At 36.3% G+C, this 14,033-nt stretch overlaps 1 pseudogene; it reads right to left on the bottom strand.

The window, feature by feature from the left end:
* Nucleotides 1–3,366: 3,366 nt before the first annotated feature.
* On the bottom strand, nt 3,367–13,755 carry LOC111817201 (annotated as a pseudogene).
* Nucleotides 13,756–14,033: the final 278 nt, after the last annotated feature.

Raw genomic sequence — 14,033 nt, forward strand, 5'->3', positions numbered from 1 at the left:
AGGACCATTTTATATTTTTATACACAAAATAGTTAGAATAGATATACAGCTACTTTCTCTTAATTCAATGAGAAGAAAGATTTGTACTAATAGTGTTTGGACAGGATACAATGTCTGCATCTTGTACTATGAATAACTACTATGTAGATGACAATATGCAAAGTATTAATTATTGAAACTATCCTATTAATCTGTTTTGAAACTGTCTCATTGCTATTTGTTTCTCAATAAAATTAATAATAAAAGAGAGAGAAATACTTAAAGTAGAGGATGGGGAAAAAAAGATAAACTTGCCAGTAAATAAATAAATAAAAGTGGAGTCTATATAGGCTTTAAAGCAATCTATTACTAGAGAAAAAAGTTATGTTAATGAAAAAGTTTATATTCATGGACATAAAATAACTGTAATTTGTATTCAAAAATCAACAGTCTCAAAATTTAAAAATCAAAAAATAGAAAGGAAAAAGGTGAAAATTGCAATCAGATTGAAAGTCTTTAGCGTATCTCTCCCTACAGTTTAAAAATAAATTAAAAAATAAAGCAAATAAAAATCTTAAATTATGTGACACTATATGATATTTCTCTTTGTTTCCTTGGCTTCTTATAATTAAAATAACATCCTCCAGGTTTCCCCATGGTATTGTATATAACAGAATTTCCTCCATTTATAAGGATGAATGGGATGCCGCTGTGTGTGGTGGTGTTTGTATGTTTCACATTTGCCTAATCATTCATCCACTGATGGACACTTTCGTTGATTCCATCTGTTGGCTTTTATGAATAGTGCTAAAATGGACATGTAAATCCATGTACATTCTTCTTTAAAATACTTTTTAGATACATTCCCATTCATAGGACTTCTAGACCCTATGGGAGATCTATTTTTAATTTTTTAAGACACCTCCATGCCATTTTCCATAATGGTTGTGCTAACTTACATTTCTATCAACAGTATGCAAGCAAGTGCTTTACTTTCTCCACATCCTCTGCAACATTATTAATCTTTCATCTTTGTAACAAGTCATTTAACAAGTGGGAGGCAATAACACATTGTCATTTTAATTTTACTTCTCTGGTTAATAACATAACCAGACCTTTTTGTATACCTGTGGGCTACATGCATATCTTCTTTTGAATATAAATTTGGGCAAAGTAACTGTTAGAATTTTTTGTGTATTTATATTAATTCTGTAGACCCATTAGGGGAATATTGTCCCTTCAATGAATCAATTCTTGGGGCCAGGGAGATAGCTCAGTGGAATAAGTGCTTCCCTGGCAAGTGCAAGAGCCTGAGTTCAATCCCTGAGTTCAATCCCTGGTTCTGGAAAAAAAAATCAATTCTTTCTGTTCATGTATATATATATATATATATATATATATGTATATATATGTATATGTATATATATATTCAATAATTTATATCTTGTCTAGATCTTTTCAGTGTTTTGCAATTTAAAATTCTTGATGCTATTTTTACATGGAATTGTAAGTATTTTATTTTAACTCTATTTTGGGTTATTCATTGCTAATACATAGAAATAGAATGATATTTATGTATGTAGTCCTTATCATATATGATTACTAAGCTTCTTAGATATATAGGTTTTTCTTGGGTTCAGGATTTCATATATACATGAGTCTACCATCTACAAGCACATCATTTTACTTTTTCTTTCCCACCTGGATGTATGATTTCACTTATCTGATTTTTCCATATAGAACCTAGAGAACAATATTCAGTAGCATTAATGAGAAGGCACATCAGTGGATTAATCCATTCATGAGTTTATAGCCAAATGTGATGATGTTGGGAAGTGAAGACTGATCCAGGAAGGTAGTCCTAGGAGCAGGTGAGGAAAGGTAGATCACCCTCTCTCCTCCTTAATCCCTGCTTCCTGCCTGCCATTCCATGAACAAATTTACTCTACCAAGAACCTCTGCCATGGAGCCAGCCAAGTAAAGATTGAAACTTCCAATCTGTGAGCCAAAATAAACTTTTTCTGCTTACACTTGTGAATACCGAATATTGTGTCTCATCAACAACAAAATAATTAAGATACAGATTCTGCGTTGACCAGCTTAGCCAGAAACATATGATCTTCCTGCCTCTACCACCTTAGTAGCTAGAATTATGGGTCTGTATCACTACACAAATCTGTGAGAATTTTTTGAGAAAGAATTTTATACCTATTTTCATAATGGATAATAGTCTGAAGTTTGTTTTACTTTGTTTTTCTAGTGATGTATTTGTCTTTGTTTTGAGAAAATTGCTGGAGTCCCAGACTGATGTGGGTAAAACTTATAAAGAAAACATGTAGCCATGAAAATTTTCTTTGGAAACCATCTGACATATTAATTTAATCACTCTACTTGTGATAGTACTACTCAGCATTTCTAATTCTTCTTCACTTATTTTAAGTATTGGTCTTTCTAAATTTTTCTTTTGTATTTCATCTAGGTTTCCTATTTTACTGGCATCCAATAATTCACAGCATTTCCTTATATTTCTTTTTAGTTCTATAAGGTCAGAAGTAATGTTCACTCTTAACTTGATTTTAGTAATTTGAGCCTTTTCTAGTTTATTTATGGTGAGCGCAAGAGTAAGTTTTGTCAATTTTGTTGATCTTTTCTAAGATGCAATTATTCCAAGTAAATTGTTTTATTTATTTATTTACTTACTTATTTAACAAGTGTATATACATTCTGATGCAATAAAAGTGCAATCAACATTTAGTAAAATCTCTAAGACATTAGGTCTCTTCTGTATCCCAATGAACTTCTGAGACTAAGGTAGAACATGTCTTCCAATTTTGCATCAGTTGGGAGGGACCAAAGATCCAGTCAGGCTTAACAGGGTCCATGAACAATGAGAGAATTCCTAAAGCAAGACATGAAAAGAAAATATGACAGAAAAATCTTTAACATTTAAAAGAATCACATATGCATTCTAAAACATTTTCCAAGTTTGACCGTTCAATAAGTTACACTCTCTCTCTCTCTCTCTCTCTCTCTCTCTCACACACACACACACACACACACACACACACACACACACACACACGTACTTGTACTTTAAGGTAACACACTAGTGTACATTATCTGATTAAGTCAAAAGTGGTCACTTTTCCAACAACCAGACTCCAAATTCACCTCACACAAGCACACTCTTCTCAGCACACACTATACAACTGCAGTTGAATCTTACCTCTGGATTATGAAACTCATAAAAGCAGTGTGGTTTTTCAAGGCACTTTCAAAGAGTGTCACGTTTATTACCCTGTCATCATGCACCCAGGCTTCCATCATCTCTGCATCAGGTGGTCCAAGGCACCTCTAGATGGACCATATACCAGCACCTCAAAACTGTCATATAAGTTCACTAGCTGATCCCAGAAGCAAGTTCTTTGATTTAATGTCTCTATGCACAACTCTCTTTGAATTATGGTTAAGGTAGGGCACTTGCCAATCCTGTAATATAAGCTGTAGCTTTCTGCTCATCAAATGTGGAAAGTACCTGAAGTTCTGTACAGACTTTTCAAAGGGGCTCATATTCCAGATAGTCTTGTGGCATTGTGGAAATGAGAATAGTAGGAGGCCAAAGGTGGGACTACATTTCTACTTCTGAGGTGATGCTCCACTCTTGCTTTCTCCATCTGAGCTTTAAATAGCACTTTAAGAGCCAAGACAAGCTTTGCTTTTCTCTTGCCATGTGCACATTACCTAACAGTTCTTTACCCAGGGGTAGACAAATGTCAAAATCTTCCAAAGGTCATTGTCTCTTTTTTGAATCTTCATTTCTCAGCTTAGATTCCATTTCCTTTTCAGGACTATCTCTGGGTGCTGATGTTTGGGGCCACTCACTGTTCTGGGTATTATGCACTGCTTGAAAGTCATGATCAGGCACACTGGTGGCCTGCAGTTGTACTGGTTTCTGACTGAATAGGAGCTTTTGTGCTTGTGAAGAAACCCACTGGGAGGAATCTGAAGGGCACATAACCTGCTCTGAATCATCACTACCTGCAGATTCTGAGAAGTAATCTGCTAAATCACAAGAAGATGTTTTATACCATCACCTGTGGAACAGACCTGTAGCCTGCATAGGTTCTGAAATGCAGAAATAATATAATAGTAATGAAGCAATATAATAACAAACATCAGACACTGTCTTCGTTACCTTTCTTCTTGCAAGGACAAAATATGCAGTACCCCAAGTTACAGGAAAATAGGGTTATTTCAGCTCACAGTTTGTAGAGGTTTCAGTTTATAGTTGATGGCTCCAAGGCAGGGGGTCACAGCAGTAGGGCATCTACAGGATAAATAGTCCATGACAAAGCAGGACAGACACAAGCAACAAGTAAACCTCTTTCTCTTCCTTATGTCTTACCTGGGCTATACCCACTTAGGGAAGGTAGCACTCAGGCTGGGGAATTCTCAATCCTGCCCAGAACTATGCCAAACCAATGAGTGGACTAATACGTAATTACACAAACTGAATCCCAGCACCACACACTTAAATCAAGACAACTCTGAAAATCCCCACCTATTACCACATGATGCTTAGTATATATAGCCACAAGTGATAACAGATACAGAGACAACAAATGTAAAACATCAGTATAAATTCTATCTTATTAATAATTATATTAGGGCTGGAGAGATAGCTCAGTAGAATAAGTGCTTGCCTGGCAAGAGCAAGCGCAAGGGCCTGAGTTCAGTCCCCAGCACAAATACTCCATTGGCTCCAAGACCCTGCATGTGTGTGGGACCTTACATGCCCACTGGATTCTATTCCACCCAGCCCCCAGGACTTGCATGTGTGTAGGACCTTCTGTGCTTTCACCAGAATCTCTTCCATCAGACAGGCCCAGTGTGGAAACTTACAGCAGAACTGCTGGTAGAGAGGCAAGGGGCAAGACCCACCCAACCAATCCAAGAGCAGAACATCTTGCCAAAGGGGCACAGCAGGTCCACTTCCACAGGCTGCAGCAGGAAGAAGCTGAGCACAGCAGCCAGACCCAAGCCAGGCCCACCTGGATGAGTTCAAACTTGCTAGATCTGGACCCGATAAGCTGAGACACTTTTCTAGACACAGATCTATGAGAGTTTCTTCTCTCTTCCCCTTTTGATTGAGACAGAGGGTAACAGGTAACTGGGGTGAACTAGTCTGCCTAGAAGACTACAGATACAAAAGGGGAGGTGATCAGACAGAACTTAGGGGAACTAATTAAAGTACAAATTCCAAATCTAATATCTGTTTAGCTATATAGTCATAATATTTGTTCTTAGGGTCTAAAAGGCAAACCCATTAGATACAAAAGTTTGTCAACTGCTAAATCTCATCATCCACTATTAGTGTTGCTAATTATAGTCCTATAAATACAAAACTTAAAGACAACATGTATCTTGGGTAATAATATCAGTACATGGTAAGGTAATAACAGCACCAAAGCTCTACACCAAAGGTCAGAAGACAGTGCTATATAACATGACAAAGAGAAGGAGGAAAATGTAGCATCAGGCCTCAAGCCCACCCAGAACAAATACAGGAGACAATAGCATAGAAGAAACTGGAAAGCACACACCTGAAATCTGTGAAATAATAGCGTCTGAAATAAAGAAACAATGGCAGAAAAGTTCTTTCCATTCTTATTTGTGGAGCTGTGGTCATTTTGGTACCTCTCAAGAATATGTTTTAGTAGTCTGTGTAGGGCTGACTGTGTCATCATGAAATTGTTCAGTTGTTCTTTATCACAGAAGTATTTCACTTCTCCATCAAACTTGAAAGAGCTATGCAGTATATCACAGTCTGGGCTGGAATTTGGTTTCTTAAAAGACTTGAAGTACTTTGCTCCACGGGCTTCTTCGTTTTTATTTTTTTTTTTTTTCTTATTGTTGTTTTTCTGTATTTTAGGGAAGGGTCTACAGGGTGTTCAGGGTCTCACTACTAGATCAGACTCATAGTGATTCTCCTGTTTACAGCTTCCCAAGTGCTGGGATTACAGTTGTTTGCCACCACGCCCAGGCTCAATCCCTTCTCAGTATGCCTGGGGCACGGGCAGCAGGGCAGGCCCAGGGATTGAACCCCTGGCCCCTGAACCTACTTGCAGGCACTTTAATCCACTGAGCTGTTTGGATGTCCCTGCTCTTCTTGACTTGATGGTTTGTGAAGAGAAATCTGCTGTGTATACATATGCACTTTTCTGGAGTTGTTTCTGCCATTATTCTGATGGATTTTCCTTTAAATGTGATCTGTTTATTTTCTCTAGAGGATTTTAGTATATTGTTCTTGTGCTGGATTCTGGGATCTTGATTATTATATATCTGGGTGTGATTTTGATTGGGTTGATGTTATTTGTAGTTCTATATGTGTCAGTTGAATCTCAGATTGTTTCCCCATATTTGGGAAATTTTCTGCTAATAATTCTGACCATATTCTTTTTATATCATTTGTATTGACACCTTCTTTCTCACTGATGCCTTTTAGTCTTACATTGTTCATCTTTGCATCATCTTAGACATGTTGACTTATTTTTTCCTGCATCCTAGTTGTTTTTAAGATGGTACACTTGAAACTTTAGTGTTCTAATTTTTTTACTAAGAACCTAATCAAATAAGTGAACATTTTTTAAAAACCAATGTCTTCTACATAGAAATTTTAAATTTTCATAAAAATCTGTTTTATGCTCTTTCATATGTTTTGTGTTGTATCCAAAATCTCATCTTTAAATTCAAGGTAACCTAGATTTTCTCCTATATTATGTTTCAGAAATTTTATAATTTTGTACTTTACATCTAGGGCTATGTCTATTTGAAGTTACCTTCTGTGAGAAAATGAAAATGTTATGTCCATGTTTCAAGTGTACCAACTGTGTATATTAAAAAGGTAATCCTTTCTCCATTAAATTGTACTTGTGCCTTTGTCAAAGGTATGTTCATTATATCTACTTCTGATCCCTCTATTCTGTTCAATTCATCTATTTGTCTGTCACTTCACCACTGCCTTGATGTCTCATTTACTTATATTGTATTATATTTTGATTGTAGGCAATGTAAATGCTCCAACTTTGTCTCTCCTCATTATTGTATGGATTACTTGGGGTCTTTTACTTTTCCATATAAATTCTAAAATCAGCATTATAGCATCTCCAAAATAATTACATATCATCCCAAAGACAGAGGAAAGAGAATTATATTCTCTAGCTCCACCTAAGATGAATGTGTAGTAAACCATTACTTTATTCATTCCTCTTCTCTTCATGTCCAAGGTACTACTCTTTTTGTGAAGATGTGATGACACACTCTTTGTCTTCCTTCTATGCATAATAGAGTTTAAGATACAATTTCTAACACAAATAACTCCTTTATTCATGTTTTTGCTTAAAGATGAGAATGCATTGCCTTTCCGTAAAATCTGAATCTCCTATTTTTCTCTTTTTATATTTGGCATTTATAAGAAACTAATTTCTCTTGTATAAGTACATAGCAAAGATATTAAATGTAAAATCCAGAACCATAGAGCTCTCTATATTTATGAATATAAAGATACAACTACAAGAATTCCTTTACATGTAGGTTAGTGATCATATAAACCAGTCACACAATACCTAGCAGGGAAACAAAACTTCTTTGATAGTCTGATAACTCTTTACAGAAAATATGTATGCAAATGCTTGTAAAATTTTATATAATTGCGAGTGAGCTAGGGACTTAAAAGGTCCAATCTTTGTCATAGTACAAAATGTTTTTAGTTAATAGCAATTTTCATAAATAATTTACCAAATAAATTTTAAGATATCATGAGCTCTTTAGTTTCAACTGAAATACTTTCCCTTTGAGAAAAGGCATTTTATACCCTTCCCACAGGAGATATTTTTCCATTCAGGGACCAACAGACCAAGCAGCATACCAGTGATGAGAAACTAGGAAAGAATCAAGAATCAGAAAAGTGGTGTAGCCTTAACACAGGTGAGAAAAATAAGTGATTAGCAGTGCGCATAAAAACTATATTACAGAGCAGCAAAACCTGCTGTTGATACAGATACAGCACCCAGAGATCCTTCATATAGTGATGAGCCTAATTCAAGTTGTTGGAACCCCAACACAAGCTGTTGTCTTGGGAAAACATCATGAGACATGAATCTGAACACTCTAAGGATGTAAAATGAGAACGAAAGACTAGAATACTACCAAAAGCCCAGAAGTTTTGACACATTTCTGAGACTGAGGAACTGAAATTTTATATTAAAGCACATACTTATACTAGACTAATGTATATAACTGTTAACTGCAAATTGTTTCATTTTATTGACTGGATTTTATTAGTATCAGCTACAATAGAAGCTGGCATTTCTTGCCCAGCTTCATTATTTTAGACAATGTCATTCATTTTCTCATCCTGGTTTTCTCAATTCAAAATTGTCTTACATAGCTATAAAAAAAAAGAAGCAAAATTTGAAATTAGGTATGCTCGACATCAGCCATTTGGTTATTTCCAGTAGTAACCATTCATGGTAACATACTCTTCTTGCAGTTTTAAAAAAGCATTGGATTAAAAATTCTACAGGTGTTGCTATAAATATGTCAGCTGTCTGCACCCAAGTTAGCCACTCAACCAAGAGCTCTAGTGTCTTTAATAGGCAATGCAGAGAAGGAGCTCTTCTTACAGAAGATTATCACAAGTCTATTTCTCTAAATTTATCCCACATTCACCTTATAAATATATTCCACTATAGTAAAACTGCATACAAAGCATTTCCAAAACAGCTTTTATTTCATCTATGTAATTTTTCTCTTTCCAAGCACCCACAATGCTATTCTCCTGCATCTTTCTTGCCTAATCTTTGCAGAGCATTCCTTGTGCATATTGGCACTGTTTCATTGCATTCTCCCATATGGTTGAAGGAATAAAGCCCATTGCATGCCCTGATTCCCTAATCAGAATATGCAATTATGAATGGTGATCTTATAACTCTGACTTGTTTCAGGGAGCTTCCTGACTGCTGCATGGCCCCCACACAGCCTACCATTCCGAAGGTGATGATGACAATGATAATAGTGACTATGATGTTTCTTTGAACCAAGGTCTTAAAACTGGCCTATCTAAAACATCAAATAATACGTATTAGAAAAAAGTATAAGACTAGCATTTACTGAATTATTAGTATGTACCAGGAGCTGCTGTTATCTCAGTTCTCCATAAATGCATGTGTGCTAAGATTTTTCCCATATCATGGATATGAAGAGCTGAGAAAATATTCCAAGGTCACATACAAGAAGTGGCAAAGCCAGAACTAGTGTCAGTTCTTGAAACCACTTCTTTTCAACAGTGCTGAAATTCACAAGAGCTGAAGAATTTCAGGAAGAAAACCAGCTGGTAGTATCAGGGCCCAGTCTAGATGTGACTGACACCTGCTAGCTGACAATAGACTTCCATCTAGTCTCTGCTAAAGTAGGTATTTGAGAAGCACTGTAACTTTTGAAGCAATCCATTGATGACACCCTAAACTTATGTCACTTTAGCTCTAAAAGTACACTCAAACACCACTTAAATTCACAGAATATCTAGCTCCTGATATACATAGTCCAGAGGGTAAGAAAAGATATGATGTTCTAAAATATCAGCATTCTTTTGCAGTTTTTAAAAGAAATATTACACTTGATAATATAAAACGTTATATTAAATGGTGGTCTACTTATTATAAAATACCTCCTTCAAAAATGATGGAAAATTGTTGCCCCTTTACCCTTTCTCTAAAAATCTTTACCTAAGTAGAAATGTCCAGATTGGCATGGAAGTGACTCCAGGCTCAGTGGCTCTCTATATCTATTGAAGGCACCTTGGGACATCATCTTTTTGGTCCTGGTTCTTTTTAGCTTTACTGAAATTAAGTTAAACATTGCAGTAGAGAAAAAAATGTTAATTGCCTACATTTCACTATTTTGATCATGGCATGTAATCATCATCATTAATCTGAATCTCTGAACATCTGGAAACTACATTTCCTACAATGAAAAGAATAAAAGCAATATGGCAGTGATCTTGGGGCATTTAGAAATTATAATTATTAGAAAAATTATTCCAAAAAAGAATTTAAAATAGAAATTTTTTACACTGCAGAAACGTGCAAAATGGTTTTTATTCACAAGCTGAAGTTTTGTCCACAGAATAATGTTTTGCATATTTTTTTTTACTTTTCTGTCATTTATTACATTTAAAAAATCTATTTAAATTTTCTGCATATAGCTTTATAGTTAAACTAACAAAAAAGGTCTTTCATGATTTCTTCTCTTCACTCCTCCTGTCTTCATCTGGTGGGTTTCCCTCTCCTTTCTCTTTATGTGAACTGCCTGTGTACCATGGTCCCTTCCTTCCTGATTCTCTCCCAGAGTGCAACTAAGAATATGTTCCTCACTTCAGTGGGTTAAACCTTTGATATTTTTTTAGACTTTGTTAAATAATTTCCTCTTCTGAAAAGCTGACCTTGTCTGCCACAACTTATGCTAGCCTCTCATCCTTTGCATTCTTCCCCATGCCCACACACGTCTCTGTCACTACATCCACCACAACATATTACAAATGTATGTGCACATGCTTCTTTCTCTCCCTGTATCCGTAACCTAGAAGACAATGATTTCTAGCTCTCATCTTTGCATGCCTAGTACCACGCACAGAGCCCGACCTACAGTAACTATGTTAGTCAGCTTTCCATTTCAGGGACATATTACCTGACATACTCCAGTTGAGAGGAGGAAAACTCTGCTTTGGTTTATACCAGCAGAGGCACTAGTACATGGTCAGTGAGCTGCAGGGCAGAAACATCAAGGTGGACAGGTGTGGTGTAGTGAGACTACTTGACTCTGGCAGCTGGAAAACAGAGAAAGAAAGGGTGATGAAGGATGGGGCCAGGACCTCGCATTCCCCCAAAGGCATGGCAGAGTGACCTGCTCTCTCCAAATGGGGCCTGCTTCCTAACAGCACATTCGGCTATGAACTCATCAGTGGATTAATCTGCTGATGACCATGTCCTGGCCACCTCTAGGCCACATTTCTTCAGATTGCTGCAGCTGGGAATCAAGCCTTTGCTATGTGCATATGTGAGACTTCATATTGAAACTAAAGTAAGTCTTAAATAAATGTTTGCTAGGGGAATGAAAACTATTAGCTCCATATTTGCATAGTTTTTAAATCATGTATACTTGCACAGGTTAATTGAACCTTCTTTTTTACATTACCTAGTTGTAATTTTATTTTTCTGCTCAAGCTTGAGAGGAAATTATCTTATCAAAATATGATAACAGTATTAATTGAGATGCATTCATTTGATATCAGGCAGTGTTCTGAGTGTTTGGTACATAGGTTCTCACTAATCTTAAAACTACTCTATGGGGGTGTGGAATATAGCTCAGCAGCATAAGCGCCTGCCTGGCAAGTGCAAGGTCCTGAGATTGATTCCCAGTACTAATATATATATATATATATATATATATATATATATATAGAGAGAGAGAGAGAGAGAGCCTACTCACTCTTTAGTAAAATGTTGTGCATAAGTGTGTATATGGCATGCACATATGAATGGTATGTACATGAGTCTATGTGCATCGTGACACATGAGTAGTAAGGGCCATAAAGACTTGTGCAGGACAATGATGAACAATGATTGAATTTTATGGACTGCAATCTATGAACTACTTTTCCTTTTTTAAAGAAATTGTTTGTTAAACAAGAGACCTTTTAATGCTGAGTTCTATAATTACTGTAATGTCCCTTCTAACAGCTGTGTTTTCCATATGTGTGTTTTTAGCTGGGGTGATTTTGAAAGCAGAACAGCATGTCCTCTCTACCTGCATCTCTGTGTCCCTGTATTCTCACTCAAAATAGTAACTATACTTACAGCTAGTGAAATGTTGATTTAAGGGCTCAAGTTTTAAATTGTGTGTTCACTATCTTTTCTTGATAAAACCACTACCTGGAGAAATTTTGCATAGGTACTTTAATTTGAATTGATACTTAGTGTTTGGATATGTGTTTCTTTATTTGGGATTATCATGCCAAAAGCTATCACGATGTCACCAAGTGTTCTAACAGGCTGTCACTTCATCTCTGCCAACATCATCCCACTTATTTATCCATCAGGCATTTATAGGGCATCTATTACGCATAAAAAAAGATTGAAGTTGTGAGCCATTGCATTTTCAGTGTGATGGGGGAGGCATCAAGAAAACCAAACTTATTAAATAATATGTAGGGGCTGCCACAACTGAACATTCACAGTGTGAATTCACAGGGAGCTCAAAAAGGACTTCATTGAGCACCTTCATTAATGGTAAAAGGGTCAGAGAAAACAGCCTATATGAGAAGCCAAGAAGGTAGAATGCTGGGGAAAATCCTACAGCTTTTAGCACCTAATTCTTTCAACCCAGCTATCCTTCCTAAAGTTATTTCAGCTATTTCCATCAACCATCTTAAGTGATTTCTTGTTTGAATGTGAAAATTGGTCACAGTGAATCCTTAATTATGTCATATTTTATATGAAAAGAAAATATCATAGTATCCAGTAAGCATTTAATCAGTGTTTTGTGTGAGGTATTATACTAATGTCTGGTTTATAAAAGTAAATGAGACACAGCTCCTATACTGAATAAGGTGAAACAAAAGAAATAATTAATTGTTCAATTATTAATTAATGTGTTGTTACAGGACCATAGAGAAAAATGAATATAACCCACAGAAGTGAGAAATACAAGAAATATTCCATTATGGGGCATCAGTTGCATAAGAGGAAACTGGAGAAGGTGGCTATTCCAGGAAAAAGGGATAGAGAAAGGAGTCATGTAGGTGAGACTATCACAGGCTTGGCCATGGAAAGCATCCTTACACGAAAGCTTTACCTTGGTCTTAACCATCCAGTAGACAAGTATGAAGACGAAATATAGGAAATAAAGCCATGCTGTTATGTTGAGCTGTGGGGGACTCAGGTCAATAATTTCTGACATTGCCAGTTAAACAGAAGATCCAAAGCTATTATGGGCTACTGGACTCTTTAGAATATTTTGCTGAGTTTACACACCTATAATGTTCAGTAACAGAACTTAGAAAAAATGAGGTATACGGATGAATGTCCATTTTGTATCTGTGTATTCCAAGTGGTTAGGATAGATATATAGTTGCATTCTCTTAATGAATAGAATGATTTGTTCTAATGGTGTTTGTAAATAGGATCACAAGTCCACATCTTGTACAGCAATTAACCACTAAGAAGAATATATGCAGTGTATTATTTGTTGAAACTGTACTTCCGATTGGATTTGAAACTGTCTCATTGCTATCTGTTTATCAATAAAACTTTGAAAAAAAAAAGTGTCGTAAGGTGTGGTAAGAACAGGAAATTTTGGATTTGAGAGAATTTGAAGTGAAGAACAAAGCAGGAGCAAAAAGTGAGACTGCAAAGCAGGCAGGGATCAAGTTACATGGGGTGTTCTGCCTCCTCTGATAGTAAACAACCTTCAAATCTTACAGACTTTAAATCAGAAAGACATTTCCTCACGTGTACATTAGCCCTAGGTGCTGGAGGAATCTTAGCCCTGTTTTCTTGAGGAATCTTCTTTATTCTGGGACTTAAGTGGGATTGAACTCCCCACTTAGACACTGCTATTCTTGTGACAGAAAGAGTTACCAATAGCATTTATAACTAAAGCCTCACAGTGGCACATGGTCCCCTGCTGACAGTCATTAGCTGAAGTGAATTCCTCCATGCCTGAAGACAATGGAGAGTGAGAAAGCAAGTCTAATTCTACCCCAGAGAGAAGTGGCAAGTAATTAGAGACAAAAGTAAAATATACCACACCACATTCTGGGGCGTATTCTTTAATCTGTAGCTGGTGGAGGGAAAGGAAGTGTTTTAATATGAAGATGGTCAAGTCAGGTTTGCACCAAAGACAGACCATGTTGCTTCCTTCATCGAGGCTGAATAAAGGAACTATGAGGACAAAGTCTAGACAGAGAACTTGTGACCATTAACCATTAGGGATCT

Source organism: Octodon degus, unplaced genomic scaffold (genome assembly GCF_000260255.1).
Source record: "Octodon degus isolate 3935 unplaced genomic scaffold, OctDeg1.0 scaffold00051, whole genome shotgun sequence".
Taxonomy (NCBI): domain Eukaryota; kingdom Metazoa; phylum Chordata; class Mammalia; order Rodentia; family Octodontidae; genus Octodon; species Octodon degus.